We start from the raw sequence: 15,190 nt of genomic DNA, 5'->3' as shown, positions 1-15,190 counted from the left end.
AATCGCAGTGATCATTTCATAATGTGTACAAATAGCAAATTGCTGTTGTACACTTGAAACTAATAGGATATTATATGTCAATTATAGTTCAGTTTATAAAGATTTGGCTCTATCTCTGTGTTATAATTTAGCTAGTCATAAGATAATAGTATGTATATTCTCCCAATAGTGTCTGGAAGAAGATAATGGACTAGAACTTCTAAGTAGGCAGTGCTGACTCATTCACTGAAAAAGTAAGACACCATCGCTAACACCATCGCTAAAATAAGGGATAAGCAACTCCTTTTGTTTCCTTCTTACTTGATGCCTTTCTTTGTGTCTGGAGCTTTGGCAGGTATGAGAGGTGAAACTATAGAAAGAGCCTTTCATCCAAAGTCAATAGGTATGTTTTCTTTGTCAATAACAGGTTCCTTAACTCTCTGACCACCTGCGTCACGATATATGAAATCTCTTTCTACAAAATTTTGTAATTTTCTTATATTTCTTCAAATCATTGTGTGTAATAGTTGACTTTCCCTTTTCCATGATCCTAGCTTTGTGTAAGCTCCATTTTCTTATTCTCTTCTAGCACCTGTGTTCTAATTAGAGGTGAAATAAATGACATTCAGAACTTCCACTAAGGTACTATAAGGTAAGATCCTTTCATGAGTTGAATTCTTTGCTTTAAAAGGGAGCCTTATGGCTTGATTTATGAGAAAAGATTAAGGGGGAATAGGAATTCTGTTTGGTGCTTTTTAATATAATTCATAATCATTACTGTATACATCTTAATGTAAATATACAGTCATGCTCAATTTTGTGTATCTTAATAAAGATGCTTTTTTTTTAACTTGTTTGCTCATCAGATTCAAAATTACAATGAAGGCATTTGTTGAAATATGAGATAAGTTGATTTTATTTCAAAAGCTTGTTTGTATCTTAACTGTAGTAACAAAAGGGTTTTAAAAATGCCATTAGATTTCTTAAAGCAGGAGACAAATATTGAACTTCCACAAGGTTGTTAGGTCTTGTGATACTCAAATCTAAATGGAGAATTAACTGGCTCTAGCATTCATATCTGGTCATGATGCTGGATGTATTTCTATACCTTATTTAGTCTTCACAAATAGTGCCATCAGGGTTAAGTATTATGATCCCTATTTTACAAATGAGGAAACTGATGCTTTGAGATGTTAAGAACTTTATCCTATGATAATGTCAAAGGCAAGGTTTGATCTTGGACATGTCAGATGCCCTTCCCTGTACTCTTCTACCTTAATGCTGGTCCTCACATTATGAGGCCAGGAGCCTGTACTATTGCTGTGAGATTGTTAGTACACTAATCCTTTGAATGTTCTTTAGTAACACAGACATTCTACTAAATTATCCATTTATAAAACAAAGTGAGCCGAGGCTATTCCATATATAGAAAAGATATGGTTTGGGGGACTCAGGATGAATTGAAATTGCTTACGAAAGCAAATAAAAGAAATACTAATTCCAAGTTTCTTCTTTTGCTTTTTGTTCTTTAAAATAAAGGTTTAGGAGTAATGGTGCTAGTATGGCCCCCAAAACTAAGCTTTTAAACTATAGTCCTGATATTAAATACTTTCCACTCATTAGGCTCAGAAAAAAATACAGGTTAAAGATAAGTTATATAATGAAATTCCTTTCCAAAGAAAGTCATGCAAGATATTGAATAAGGTACTGAGCTGAGTCGGGGGAAGGAGGTGCTGGTTAATGGAAAAGTCCCTGGGCTGGAAAATAGGAAATGGGAAATGCAGGTGACAGCAGCTCTTGAAGGCTTAAAAAAGCTACTTCACCTCTCTGGACCTTTGTTCTTTATTTGTAAATGGAGGGTGTACTGGTACTCTCTTAATATAAAATAATAACTTGCCTTTTGGATGTCCATTGCCAATGCAGGGAAGTGCTATGTCTACTAAAGTCAACTTTTTTCTTAATGGCCATTGAACTAAAGAGTTATCAGTTATTTTCCTTTTCCTGTTCTTTACTTTAAATACATCCTGAAACTCTTAATTTCTTTTTATTCTGTTACCATCCTGATGATCAGTCAGCCTTACTGGGACAACTGTGTAATCTTCCTGATGGTTTCCTGGCTTCTATTCTTCCCGCACCAAAATCCATTCTGTGTGCAAGACTAGTGTCTAGGGGGACCTGGATTAGAGCTTGTTGTTCTGTGTGCTTGTGCTTGTGCATGCTCAGCCGTGTAGGACTCTGCAACCACAAGGACTGGGGTCCACCAGGCTCCTCTGCCCATGAGATTTCCCACGCAAGAATACTGGAGTGGGTTGCTATTTCCTTCTCCATGAGATCTTCCTGACCCAGGGATTCAACCCTAGGCTCTTGCCTCATCTCCTGCATTGCAGGTGGATTCTTTACCCCCAAGCCACCACAAGAATCCAACTAACTACTCTCTGTAAATGAGCACTGTTCTAGCTACCCAAATTTAATTCCTTTTAAAAACTAGAAGTTTTATTTTTAAGGCACATTAAAATATTCCCATATGGAAAAAATATTTATTTGTGTAGCTTGAGGGATTTAGGCAAGACATGAAGAATTCTCACATGTGTTTATGGTTTGTTTCATGGTCTAAGCTCCTCGAGGGTAGGGATTCCCTAGTCTCTTCCTCACTGTGTGAACTACAGTACCTCTAAAGATGCCTGTTCCCTGCAAGAAACTTAGTAAATATTTATTGAATGAACGAGTATAGAGTCAGAAAATGCTTTAGGTAAAATGTCTCAAAAAAAAATTAAACAGTGCTTATAGATATCCCCGAAAGGCTTATTGCTTTAGACGGAGGGTGAGGTTAAGAGAGAAAAGTAGGGGAAAAGATGAAAAAACAAATTCTGGGAAAGGGGACAGATAGCATTGCACACAGAAAATAGAGTAAATCGTTTGGAGGGACCACTTGTGGTATTTTCACTAGTGACATTTTTTTTTTTAATAATTTTATTTATTTGTTTACTTTGACTGTGCTGGGTCTTCGGCTGTGTGGGCTTTTATCTAGCTCTGGCGAGTAGGGGCTCCCCTCTGTTGCAGTGCGTGGTCTCCTTGCGGTGGCTTCTCTGGGAGCACAGGCGTTAGGGCGTGTGGGCTTCATGCTGTAGAGCGCAGGCTCAGTAGCTGTGAGGCACGGGCTTAGTTGCTCCAGGGCCTGTGGGATCTTCCAAGATCAGGGGTCAAACCCAGTATCTCCTGCATTGGCAGGTGGATTCTTTACCACTGAGCCCCCCAGAGAAGGCCTCTAGTGGCATTTCTTATCAGTTGTAATGGGTGAAAGAGCCCAGTCCTTTGGATCTTGCATAGATTTATTAGTTAAGCCTGGCACATAGATGATCAGAAATCTTTGTTGAATGAAGGCCCAAAAGAATAAAATAATAAATTATTGAACTGCTAAAGGCAAAAGTTTGCTTTTTTTAATAGCCATGATAATATTCCCTTGATGCTGATATTTAGTCCCTGTTAGTAACTGAAATTCCAAATACAGTGAGTGTGAAAAATGTTCCATGAAACTGAGTGCAATTACTGTGCTAGGCTTCTCCCTTAGAGAGCTTCCGTTATCCCATCTTCCAGCCAATTGTCACAGGGACAATCCAGGATGCCACACTATGCAAATGTGTTAAAATGCTGATGGGAAAACAGAAGCTCGAAAAATGTCTTATCTGTCAATTGAATGATGTAGCCTTGTGGTTAGATTACAGCAATTCGGGGGCTTTTTGTTTTCTGCTGATTGAGATTTGACAGCTGTTTATAAAATATTTACATTCTGATTTCAGTCACATTGACAGTACTTTAGGATCTCTGGAAGATGATAATTGTATGTTAGGAAAGTGTTTTTAAAAGTTTGAAGCTGATCTGTTGAGGGGGAAAAATCTTTGAAAAATTTTACAAAGGAAGGAAATCCACTTTATAAAATGATAAACTTTTAATAAAAGTCAGAAATGATAGACATTTGGGACCCAGAGACACTATATGTGAAGGAAAGGAGTATCCTTCTCCAGTCTGCCTGTTTTGGGTCTCTTTGCTTTTGTTTAGCTGAGTATACATGCTTCTCACCTTTTTTCACTTAATTATGCTGATATGATATTTGTATGATAGGTACATGGGTAAATTAGTTAGGATTTGAGGACATCCGTATGGACTTTTGTGAAAAAAATTCAATACATATACTTCGTATTAAGTGAAGAGAAATTAATGAAACAGAAACAGACTCAAGGACATAGAGAACATACTTATTAGTGTCAAGGTCAGTGGGGGAGGGATGTAATGGGAATTTGGGGTTAGTGGATGCAAACTATTATATAAAGAATAGATAAACAATAAGGTCCTACTGTATGCCACAGGGAACTATATTCAAAATCCTGTGATAAACCATAGTAGAAAAGAATATGAAAAAGAATGTATATATATATGTATAACTGAATCAGTTTGCTATACAGCAGAAATTAACATCTTATAAATCAACTATATTTCAGAAAACTAAATTTTAAAGAGAAGAATAGAAAATAAAAAGTGTTGGAAATAAGAATAAGTATTGAATTTCCAAATGAAATATTGTCAAACATTTTAATGAAAACCATAAATTCACAGGTAACTTTTCCTTATAAGATACCATGTTAGACATTATGACTTGTGTTGATAATTTTAAATCAGTTGTCTCTCCAAAGTCTTGATAGTTGCTCTTTGTGGGATGCTTTGTAAGAACAAGGAGATGATAAAAAGTCTAAAACTGATTTTTATAGCCATTTAGAAGTTTCCTGGGATTAAAATTACACCTAAAGAATATGACAGCTATTACATTCTTTCACTGACAACTGTAATGTTGAAATTTCTTAGGATAAGGCAAATGATTCTGGAATCCAACCTAACATTTCATATCAAATATTTAAAATTTTTGTAAAAGTCATATATTCTTTTATAGTCTCACCTTGCCCATTGCTTTGACCCCACTAGAAGGGTATATCACATATAAATGAACAGAAGTAGCCTCAACCCTGTCTAAGGGACCAGGAGCTAAAGTATAATTAGAGACCCTGGATCCACCCCTCCACCCCTGACTATTTTCTGCTCCTACGGGGCCTTACTTGGACATTCAGCTGGAAGCCCCTCCCATGTTGTCACAGTGATCCCTTGACCACCTGCTCGGTCCTGGATGCAGGGGAGGATGTATCTGGTGAAGACCGCTGAGTACTCTAGAAGTGAGTAGACTGGGCCTTTGGACAAAGGATTCTGGGAACCTGAGTATATGAAGCCTGTTCAAAAAGGAAGCCAATTCGCCTTGGCCATGTCCCTTAGAAAGAGTGATGTCCAAAGAAAAGCCAGAATGGGTCCTTTGACTCAGTGCTTCTTAAGCACAAATGTGTGTACAATCTCCTGTTCAAATACAGATTCTGGTTCATAAAGGCTAAGGTGAACTTATCCTTCTGCATTTCAGCCACATACCCAGCTGCTGCTGTTGCTGACTGCACTCTGAGAAGCAAGACTGTTATGCACAAGCCGGGGTCCCTGCTTGGATCTCAGGGCGGGTACTGAACACAATACCGGCTTTCAGTTGAGTTCAGGAGCTCAGTCATGTCCAACTCTTTGCGACCCCATGAATTGCAGCATGCCAGGCCTCCCTGTCCATCACCAACTCCCGGAGTTTACTCAAACTTACGTGCATCAAGTCAGTGATGCCATCCAGCCATCTCATCCTCTGTCATCCCCTTTGCCTCCTGCCCCCAACCCCTTCCAGCATCAGGGTCTTTTCCAATGAGTCAACTCTTCACATGAGGTGGCCAAAGTATTGAAGTTTCAGCTTCAGCATCAGTCCTTCCAATGAACACCCAGGACTGATCTCCTTTAGGATGGACTGGTTGGATCTCCTTGGAGTCCAAGGGACTCTCAAGAGTCTTCTCCAACACCACAGTTCAAAAGCATCAATTCTTCGGCACTCAGCTTTCTTCACAGTCCAACTATCACATCCATGCATGACCACTGGAAAAATCATAGCCTTGACTAGACCTACCTTTGTTGGCAAAGTAATGTCTCTGCTTTTTAATGTGCTATCTAGGTTGGTCATAACTTTCCTTCCAAGGAGTAAGCGTCTTTTAATTTCATGGCTACAATCACCATCTACAGTGATTTTGGAGCCCCCAAAAATAAAGTCTGACACTGCTTCCACTGTTTCCCCATCTACTTCCCATGAAGTGATGGGATGCCATGATGTTAGTTTTCTGAATGTTGAGCTTTAAGCCAACTTTTTCACTCTCCTCTTCCACTTTCATCAAGAGGCTTTTTAGTTCCTCTTCACTTTCTGCCATAAGGGTGGTGTCATCTGCATATCTGAGGTTACTGATATTTCTCCTGGCAATCTTGATTCCAGCCTGTGCTTCTTCCAGCCCAGCATTTCTCATGATGTACTCTGCATATAAGTTAAATAAGCAGAGTGACAATATACAGCCTTGACGTACTCCTTTGGTTTTAGGTGAAGACAAAGATGCGGGCCTGTTGTGAAGAACTGTCCTCACCGGAGACCCCCAGCCTGGATCCACTCCTGGTTCTCCTCCCTGTTCTGTCCCAGGTCCCGTGGCAACCTGTCCCTCCAGTTCCTTCACCCATTCACAGCCCCTGGTCCTTGCAAGCCAACAGCTCACTTTTTGGCTCAACACTCAGTTTGATGTTTGGGTGGCAGAAGCCACCCCCGTTGTGCTTAGGGCATCTCAGAGGAGCAGTGGGTACTGAGAGTCCCCATTATCTTGCAGCCTGTGAGACTGGAGCCTCAGCATCAGACTCTGGAGCACTGGGGCCCCCTACTCAGGCCCTGCTAACCACACGGGGGTCTCAGGGCTCTAGTGTGGATCTTATACACCTGGGTACTATACACCTGCCCAACACGTGGAATGCTCCATAGTTAGGTTTAAAAAGGCACTTTAAGTGAAGGTAGAAAATCTAATAGTTTTCTAGCAAGGTTTTAATATATTACATGGGAATAGAATGAAAAGCAATTTCATTTTCAGAAATGACCCAAAATGAAAATAATCACTTTTCTTAAAATAAACAAACAAAAATACTTAAGTTCTCAGTGAAACATTTGAACTAAAAGAAATAGAAAATCCAAATCAGGAGCAAAATAAAGCAGAAAATCATAGATAATATTTTTAAATAAAAAGAGTATTTGTGTGTTATGCTATATGCCAAAGAAATAAAATGCAAAAAAAAATCAAAGTGAATTGATCAAATGATCAAAAATATATCACAAAGTAGTATTTAAGACACAGAACATCAAATTCACAAAAAGAGTATCAGAATATGGACCAAAAATTAAAATAAATCTTATGGGATAATTATAAAAATTGTAACAAAAGAGTAGTTATAGAAAACTAGGAGTGATCAGGTAAAGTAATAGAGATGATTTGTAAAAGTCCAAATTTGAAGTTAGTAGGTTATACTTTTTAAAGAAAGAGTGTTTTTAAAAAAATAAAATAAAAATAATAAAGAGTGTTTTAGACACCATTCCATAACATGGATAGGTTAAATTACATTTGGAGCAAAATGAGGAAACTCATAAGCTTACAGTGAAAATTGTAGAAAGTAATGTGAAAATGAGAGGCTTAATCTTCACATCAAATAACATATAGCATGCATGGAAGTATAAGAAGAGACAGATTCAAAACACATATAAGAATGCTTTGGAAAAAAACAGATCTCATAATGTGACAAAAGGCAAAAGCTGTGGACATGCTGTATTTACATTCCAGCATATCCTAGGGGAGAAAAAAGAAAATTCAATTTACACAGTTTCTTATTATTCTAAGATTGCAAACTCTGTCCAGTTTTCCTTTCAGCAGAATACTTATTCAATTCCTGCTGTATGTTCTTGAGATGAAGTTTTAGATCATTTGTACTAATGCTTTAATCCACAGCTTCTCTCATGAAGAGCTTGCAGTCCAGTTTTGATGACAAGCTACATGTATTTTTTAGTGAGTGTTACATGTAAGGCCAGATTTAAGTAATGAGACCAAGTAGTTTAAATACCAGATTATGACTCCATAGTTGGCATTGGATATATCTTTAGCCTGTTGACATTCTTGATTCTTTTTTACAGTGTACCACTTTTTTACAGTAATACAATGTTTATGATGTAGAATGATGATGTTCCAAGATGGAAGAAAATGTACCATTTTTATATGCATATTAAGGGCATAGAGACCCTTCTGCAAGAAGAGGGTGATATGAGACAAAAAAGGAAACTGTCGACAGGAGGAGAGAATAGATTCAAAAAACAGCAGGAGGATTTCCCTGGCAGTCCAGTGGTTAAGACTTCACCTTCGAACGCAAGGGGTATGGGTCCATTTCCTATTCAGGGAACTAAGATCCCACATGCCTCATGACCAAAAAACCAAAACATAAAATAGAAGCAGTGTTGTAACAAATTCAAAAGACGTAAAAATGGTCCACATTGAAAAAAAAAAAAAAAGATAGCATGAAGTCTGGACCTTACTCCTTCCCTATATCAGTTCTGTGTTGACTGTCTCTTGGGTCTTAATACTTTTTCATGAAGATTTGAAATTCCTTGTAAGATTTGTCTTTCATATGTAAATGGAAAATGGGTTCAAGTCGCAAAGGGAAAATAAACTGCACCCCTGCCTAAGTTTTCCTTTGATTTTTATGGCTTCCTCCTCTGTCTCTCACCTTCTTTGACCATGTCTTTCTTACAATTTCCTTATGTGTCTCAGTTCAGTTCAGTCACTCAGTCGTGTCCGACTCTTTGAAACCCCATGAATCGCAGCATGCCAGGCCTCCCTGTCCATCACCAACTCCCAGAGTTTACTCAAACTCATGTGCATCAAGTTGGTGATACCATCCAGCCATCTTATCCTCTGTCATCCCCTTCTCCTCCTGTCCCCAATCCCTCCCAGCATCAGGGTCTTTTCCAATGAGTCAACTCTTCACATGAGGTGGCCAAAGTATTGAAGTTTCAGCTTCAGCATCAGTCCTTCCAATGACCACCCAGGACTGATCTCCTTTAGGATGGACTGGTTGGATCTCCTTGGAGTCCAAGGGACTCTCAAGAGTCTGCTCCAACACCACAGTTCAAAAGCATCAATTCTTCAGCACTCAGCTTTCTTCACAGTCCAACTATCACATCCATACATGACCACTGGAAAAACCATAGCCTTGACTAGACCTACCTTTGTTGGCAAAGTAATGTCTCTGCTTTTTAATGTGCTATCTAGGTTGGTCATAACTTTCCTTCCAAGGAGTAAGCGTCTTTTAATTTCATGGCTGCAATCACCATCTGCAGTGGTTTTGGAGCTCAGAAAAATAAAGTCTGACACTGCTTCCACTGTTTTCCCCATCTATTTCCCATGAAGTGATGGGACCAGATGCCATGATGTTAGTTTTCTGAATGTTGAGCTTTACGCCAACTTTTTCTCTCTCCTCTTTCACTTTCATCAAGAGGCTTTTTAGTTCCTCTTCACTTTCTGCCATAAGGGTGGTGTCATCTGCATATCTGAGGTTATTGATATCTCTCCCGGCAATCTTGATTCCAACCTGTGCTTCTTCCAGCCCAGCATTTCTCATGATGTACTTTGCACGTATGTTAAATAAGCAGGGTGACAATATACAGCCTTGATGTACTTCTTTTCCTATTCAGAACCAGTCTGTTTTTCCATGTCCAGTTCTAACTGCTGCTTCCTGACCTGCATACCGGTTTCTCAAGAGGCAGGTCAGGTGGTCTGGTATTCCCGTCTCTTTTAGAATTTTCCACAGTTTATTGTGATCCACACAGTCAAAGGCTTTGGCGTAGTCAATAAGGCAGGAATAGATGTTTCTCTGGAACTCTCTTGCTTTTTCGATGATCCAGCGGATGTTAGCAATTTGATCTCTAGTTACTCTGCGTTTTCTAAAACCAGCTTGAACATCTGGAAGTTCATGGTTAATGTCTTGCTGAAGCTGGCTTGGAGAATTTTGAGCATTACCTTACTAGCATGTGAGATGAGTGCAATTGTGCAGTAGTTTGAGCATTCTTTGGGATTGCCTTTCTTTGGGATTGGAATGAAAACTGACCTTTTCCAGTCCTGTGGTCACTGCTGAGTTTTCCAAATTTGCTGGCATAGTGAGTGCAGCACTTTCACAGCATCATCTTTCAGGATTTGAAACAGCTCAACTGGATTCCATCACCTCCACTAGCTTTGTTCGTAGCGATGCTTTCTAAGGTCCATTTGACTTCACATTCCAGGATGTCTGGCTCTAGGTGAGTGATCACACCATCATGATTATCTGGGTCATGAATATCTTTTTTTGTACAGTTCTTCTGTGTATTCTTGCCACCTCTTCTTAAAATCTTCTGCTTCTGTTAGGTCCATACCATTTCTGTCCTTTATCAAACCCATCTTTGCATGAAATGTTCCCTTGGTATCTCTAATTTCTTGAAGAGACCTCTAGTCTTTCCCATTGTATTGTTTTCCTCTATTTCTTTGCATTGATCACTGAGGAAGGCTTTCTTATCTCTCTTTGCTATTCTTTGGAACTCTGCATTCTAATGGGAATATCTTTCCTTTTCTTCTTTGATTTTTGCTTCTCTTCTTTTCACAGGTATTTGTAAGGCCTCCTCAGGCAGCCATTTTGCTTTTTTGCATTTCTTTTTCCTGGGGATGGTCTTGATCCCCGTCTCCTGTACAATGTCATGGACCTCTGTCCATAGTTCATCAGGCACTCTGTCTATCAGATCTAGTCCCTTAAATCTATTTCTCACTTCCACTGTATAATCGTAGGGGATTTGATTTAGGTCATGCCTGAATGGTCTAGTGGTTATCCCGACTTTCTTCAATTTAAGTCTGAATTTGGTAATAAGGAGCTCATGATCTGAGCCACAGTCAGCTCCCGGTCTTCTTTTTGCTGACTGTATAGAGCTTCTCCATCTTTGTCTGCAGAGAATATAAACAGTGTGATTTCAGTGTTGACCATCTGGTGATATCCCTGTGTAGAGTCTTCTCTTGTGTTGTTGGAAGAGGGTGTTTGCTATGACCAGTGCGTTCCCTTGGCAAAACTGTATCAGCCTTTGCCCTGCTACATTCTGTACTCCAAGGCCAAATTTGCCTGTTACTCCAGGTGTTTCTTGACTTCCTACTTTTGCATTCCAGTCCCCTATAATGAAAAGGACATCCTTTTTGGGTGTTAGTTCTAAAAGGTCTTTTAGGTCTTCATAGAGCCATTCAACTTCAGGTTCTTCAGCATTACTGGTTGGGGCATAGGCTTGGATTACCGTGATATTGAATGGTTTGCCTTGGAAATGAACAGAGATCATTCTGTCGTTTTTGAGATTGCATCCAAGTACTGCATTTCGGACCCTTTTGTTGACCATGATGGCTACTCCATTTCTTCTAAGGGATTCCTGCCCACAGTAGTAGATATAATGGTCATCTGAGTTAAATTCACCCATTCCAGTCCATTTTAGTTCGTTGATTCCTACAATGTCGACGTTCTCTCTTGCCATCTCCTGTTTGACCACTTCCAATTTGCCTTGATTCATGGACCTAACATTCCAGGTTCCTATGCAGTATTGCTCTTTACAGCATTGGACCTTGCTTCTATCACCAATCACATCCACAACTGGGTATTGTCTTTGCTTTGGCTCCATCCCTTCATTCTCTCTGGAGTTATGTCTCCTCTGATCTCTAGTAGCATATTGGGCACCTACCATCCTGGGGCATTCCTCTTTTAGTATCCTATCATTTTGTCTTTTCATAGTGTCATAGGGCTCTCAAGGCAAGAATACTGAAGTGACTGGCCTTTCCCTTCTCCAGTGGACCACATTCTGTCAGACCTCTCCACCATGACCCATCCATCTCGGGTGGCCCCACACGGCATGGCTTAGTTTCATTGAGTTAGACAGGCTGTGGTTTGTGTGATCAGACTGGCTAGTTTTCTGTGCTTATGGTTTCAGTGTCTTATGTGTCTAGCACTCCTCAAAGAGCTGCAGTTTGGCCTCTGATTCCACCACTTCACTGGCACCGCAGTTGCCAAAATGAGCGGAGATCCTCTGGCTGATCAACCCCAAGAACTTTTGAGCCTTAACTCTCTTGTCTTCTCTGCCAATTTTATTCCCACTGACCTTTTTGAAATTCTCTCTTTCCTTGCCTTCCAAGGAACTTCAATCTGATTAAATCTCCTGGTACCCTTCCCCCATCCTTGTCTTTCTCTCTTTCTCCCTTCCTCCTTTCTTTCCTTTCTCTCTCTTTTTTTTTTTTTTCCTTCTGTCTGTTGTTTAAGGACAAACCCCTTCTTTGCCTGCACCAAAATTCTATTCAGAGTTCTTTTCTTCCTAATTCACTTAATTTCCAGGATTAAGCCAAGGTCTTCAGCCCAGTGACTCAGATCTCCTCTGCCTCCAGCCTAGACATATTTCCCTAGTCCACATCTGTACGTCCAACTGGACCACTCTACTTTGTGGGCTTTCACCCTCAACCCCAGTCAGAGTGGCAGAATCTAACCTCTTTGCTTCTCTTGTCCCATTCCACTTCTCCACACCTCTGTCCACGCCTTCTGTGCATTATGCAGGATCTGCCCAGACACTAAATGCATCCCTCTCCCTTTTTGAAATGAAAATCTCATTATAATTCAAATTCAGCCACTTCCTAGCTGTCTGACCTTCAGCATTACTTAACTTCTGTGTCTCTCAGTTTTCTTATTTGTGTAATGGAAAAAATAATAGCATCTGCCTCACAGGAGTGTTGTGAAACTAATAAATGGCACATTGTAAGTTCTCAGTAAATAATAACTATTTGATTGCTTGACGTGAACAGACTCCTTATTGACTTAAGAAGAAAGGGAAAAAAACCCTGGATTTCTTAGCATGTGATTTGTTTTGTTGCTTAATTTTCAAGCTTTATTTCACGTCAATTTCTACCCTCTCCTGAGCTTACTGTGTCTCTTCCCTTTACTGGATCATGACTTAGCCATGATAATTTCCGCTGACCTTCAGAGTGTGTGGGGGAGACCTCTTCTTGGCCTCTTCTCCCCAGGTCTAAGTTAGTTTTTCCTTCATGGGTTCCTAGAGAGCCATGATCTTAGAGGTTGTTCATTCTGTGGGGCCATTGTGTGTGCATCTTTATACTACCAGCTTTTTTGTGGTAGAGGTTGCACCATTTATGTGGGAGTGGTTTTGAGACTGGCTAACCCTAGGGTATGGGCCACAAAAGAGGATAAACAGTAGGGTGCATCAATTGTACACCTAGAATTGGCCCTGAATAGAGCCAGCCCTTTTCCCTCCAACATTTAAGCCTGAAATAACAGAAAAGGGGGAAATTTGAAGAGGAGAAAGCAAAAGGCAACCTGGTGCTCTCAAGGTAGAGCAAAAACCAAGGTGTGAGGGGGAAAATGGAAGCCAGTTAGTAGACTGTTCACAATAGATGAGAGATTTCATGAGCCATAGTGGAGGGACGTGGGGGTGGCTGGCAAAGGAGGAGAGTTTATACTAACCTGCTGGTAAATTTGTATAAAATCTTCTGTGGCAAGATTTCAAGCATGAGGAAAGGAAAGTATGTATAATACTGATACATAAATTTGTGATATATAGAAAATTGAGCTATAGAATTGGCATATATATACAGAGTTTTCTTTTTATTGGAGTATGTTCCTTTATGATATTATGTTTCTGCTGTACAGCAAAGTGAATCAACCATATGTATACATACAGCTCCTCTTTTTGATTAAGTCACCACAGAGCATTGAGTAGCGTTCTGTGCTATTGAGTAGGCTCTCTTTAGTTTTCTATTTTATACATAGTATCAATATGCACAGTCTTAATGAGTCATAGTATTTTTTGGTTTAAGGTGTGTGTGTGTGTGTGTGTGTGTGTGTGTGATGCCATATATGAAAACATGCTATATATACATTTTAATGTATTTTGATAATAAGAGTAGCACAGTGTTTATTATATAAATATTAGGAGTCAGAGAAACATAAGTCTGATACGAAAGGGGGTTAAAAACAGAGTTGGAGGTAAGGAAGTGGAGGTAGATGGTATAGCCAACTTTGTAGGCAAGCTGGACCGTAAGAGAAAGCATTGTGTGGTAGCGATTGTCGCCCAGAGAGAGGAGGGCAGGACCTGAAACCAAGTGAGGACTTTCTAAAAATATGAGAGATTTTATAGCCCACTTACAAAATTATGCAAATAATTGAGGAAGGAAGGAAGGATAAACTGACAATGGATGGGAAAGGAGGGAACACTTCAGAAGTAAAGACCTTGTGTGGATGAGAACAGTGAACTGGGCTGGCCCTGGGTAGGTGCATGAGCACAGATGCCAGTGAGTATACAGACGATGATGGTGAGAAAAGGAAGCAATTCTCAAATCATCATTACTTTTCCTTTGTGCCCTTGAGTTCAGATAAGTTCCAGATTTAAGCCTGTCCTTTATTTATTTTTTTTTTTAACTTTTTTTTTTTTTTATTAGTTGGAGGCCAATCACTTCACAACATTTCAGTGGGTTTTGTCATACATTGATATGAATCAGCCATAGATTAACACGTATTCCCCATCCCGATCCCCCCTCCCACCTCCCTCTCCACCCGATTCCTCTGGGTCTTCCCAGTGCACCAGGCCGGAGCACTTGTCTCATGCATCCCACCTGGGCTGGTGATCTGTTTCACCATAGATAGTATACATGCTGTTCTTTTTTTTTTTTTTTTTTCGATTTTGCAAAGATACATTTTATTTTTTTTTCTTTTTTTTTTTATTATTATTATTTTTTTTTTCCAGTGGGTTTTGTCATACATTGATATGAATCAGCCATGGATTTACATGTATTCCCCATCCCGATCCCCCCTCCCACCTCCCTCTCCACCCGATTCCTCTGGGTCTTCCCAGTGCACCAGGCCGGAGCACTTGTCTCGTGCATCCCACCTGGGCTGGTGATCTGTTTCACCATAGATAGTATACATGCTGTTCTTTTGAAATATCCCACCCTCACATTCTCCCACAAAGTTCAAAAGTCTGTTCTGTATTTCTGTGTCTCTTTTTCTGTTCTGCATATAGGGTTATCGTTATCACCTTTCTAAATTCCATATACATGTGTCAGTATGCTGTAATGTTCTTTATCTTTCTGGCTTACTTCACTCTGTATAATGGGCTCCAGCTTCATCCATCTCATTAGGACTGGTTCAAATGGATTCTTTTTAATGGCTGAGTAATATTCCATGGTGT

The 15,190-nt window shown here is 39.8% G+C and overlaps 1 protein-coding gene across 11 annotated transcripts in view; it reads left to right on the top strand.

The window, feature by feature from the left end:
* CHRM3 (cholinergic receptor muscarinic 3) overlaps positions 1-15,190 on the top strand; it is a 557,245-nt gene that overhangs the window by 248,482 nt on the left and 293,573 nt on the right. For 4 of the 11 annotated variants that reach the window (XM_061161388.1, XM_061161392.1, XM_061161390.1 and 1 more), the window contains one exon: positions 569-631. The exons of 5 other annotated variants lie outside the window; for them this stretch is intronic. The gene's annotated coding sequence lies outside the window, so the exon portion shown is untranslated. Of the gene's footprint in view, positions 1-568; positions 632-8,302; positions 8,323-15,190 lie in introns of those variants that run through there. 2 more of the 11 variants (XM_061161395.1, XM_061161383.1) reach the window with 2 other exon arrangements.

This window comes from Dama dama, chromosome 15 (assembly GCF_033118175.1).
Source record: "Dama dama isolate Ldn47 chromosome 15, ASM3311817v1, whole genome shotgun sequence".
NCBI classification, from domain to species: Eukaryota; Metazoa; Chordata; class Mammalia; order Artiodactyla; family Cervidae; genus Dama; species Dama dama.
This window is presented reverse-complemented; position numbering and strand designations above follow the sequence as displayed.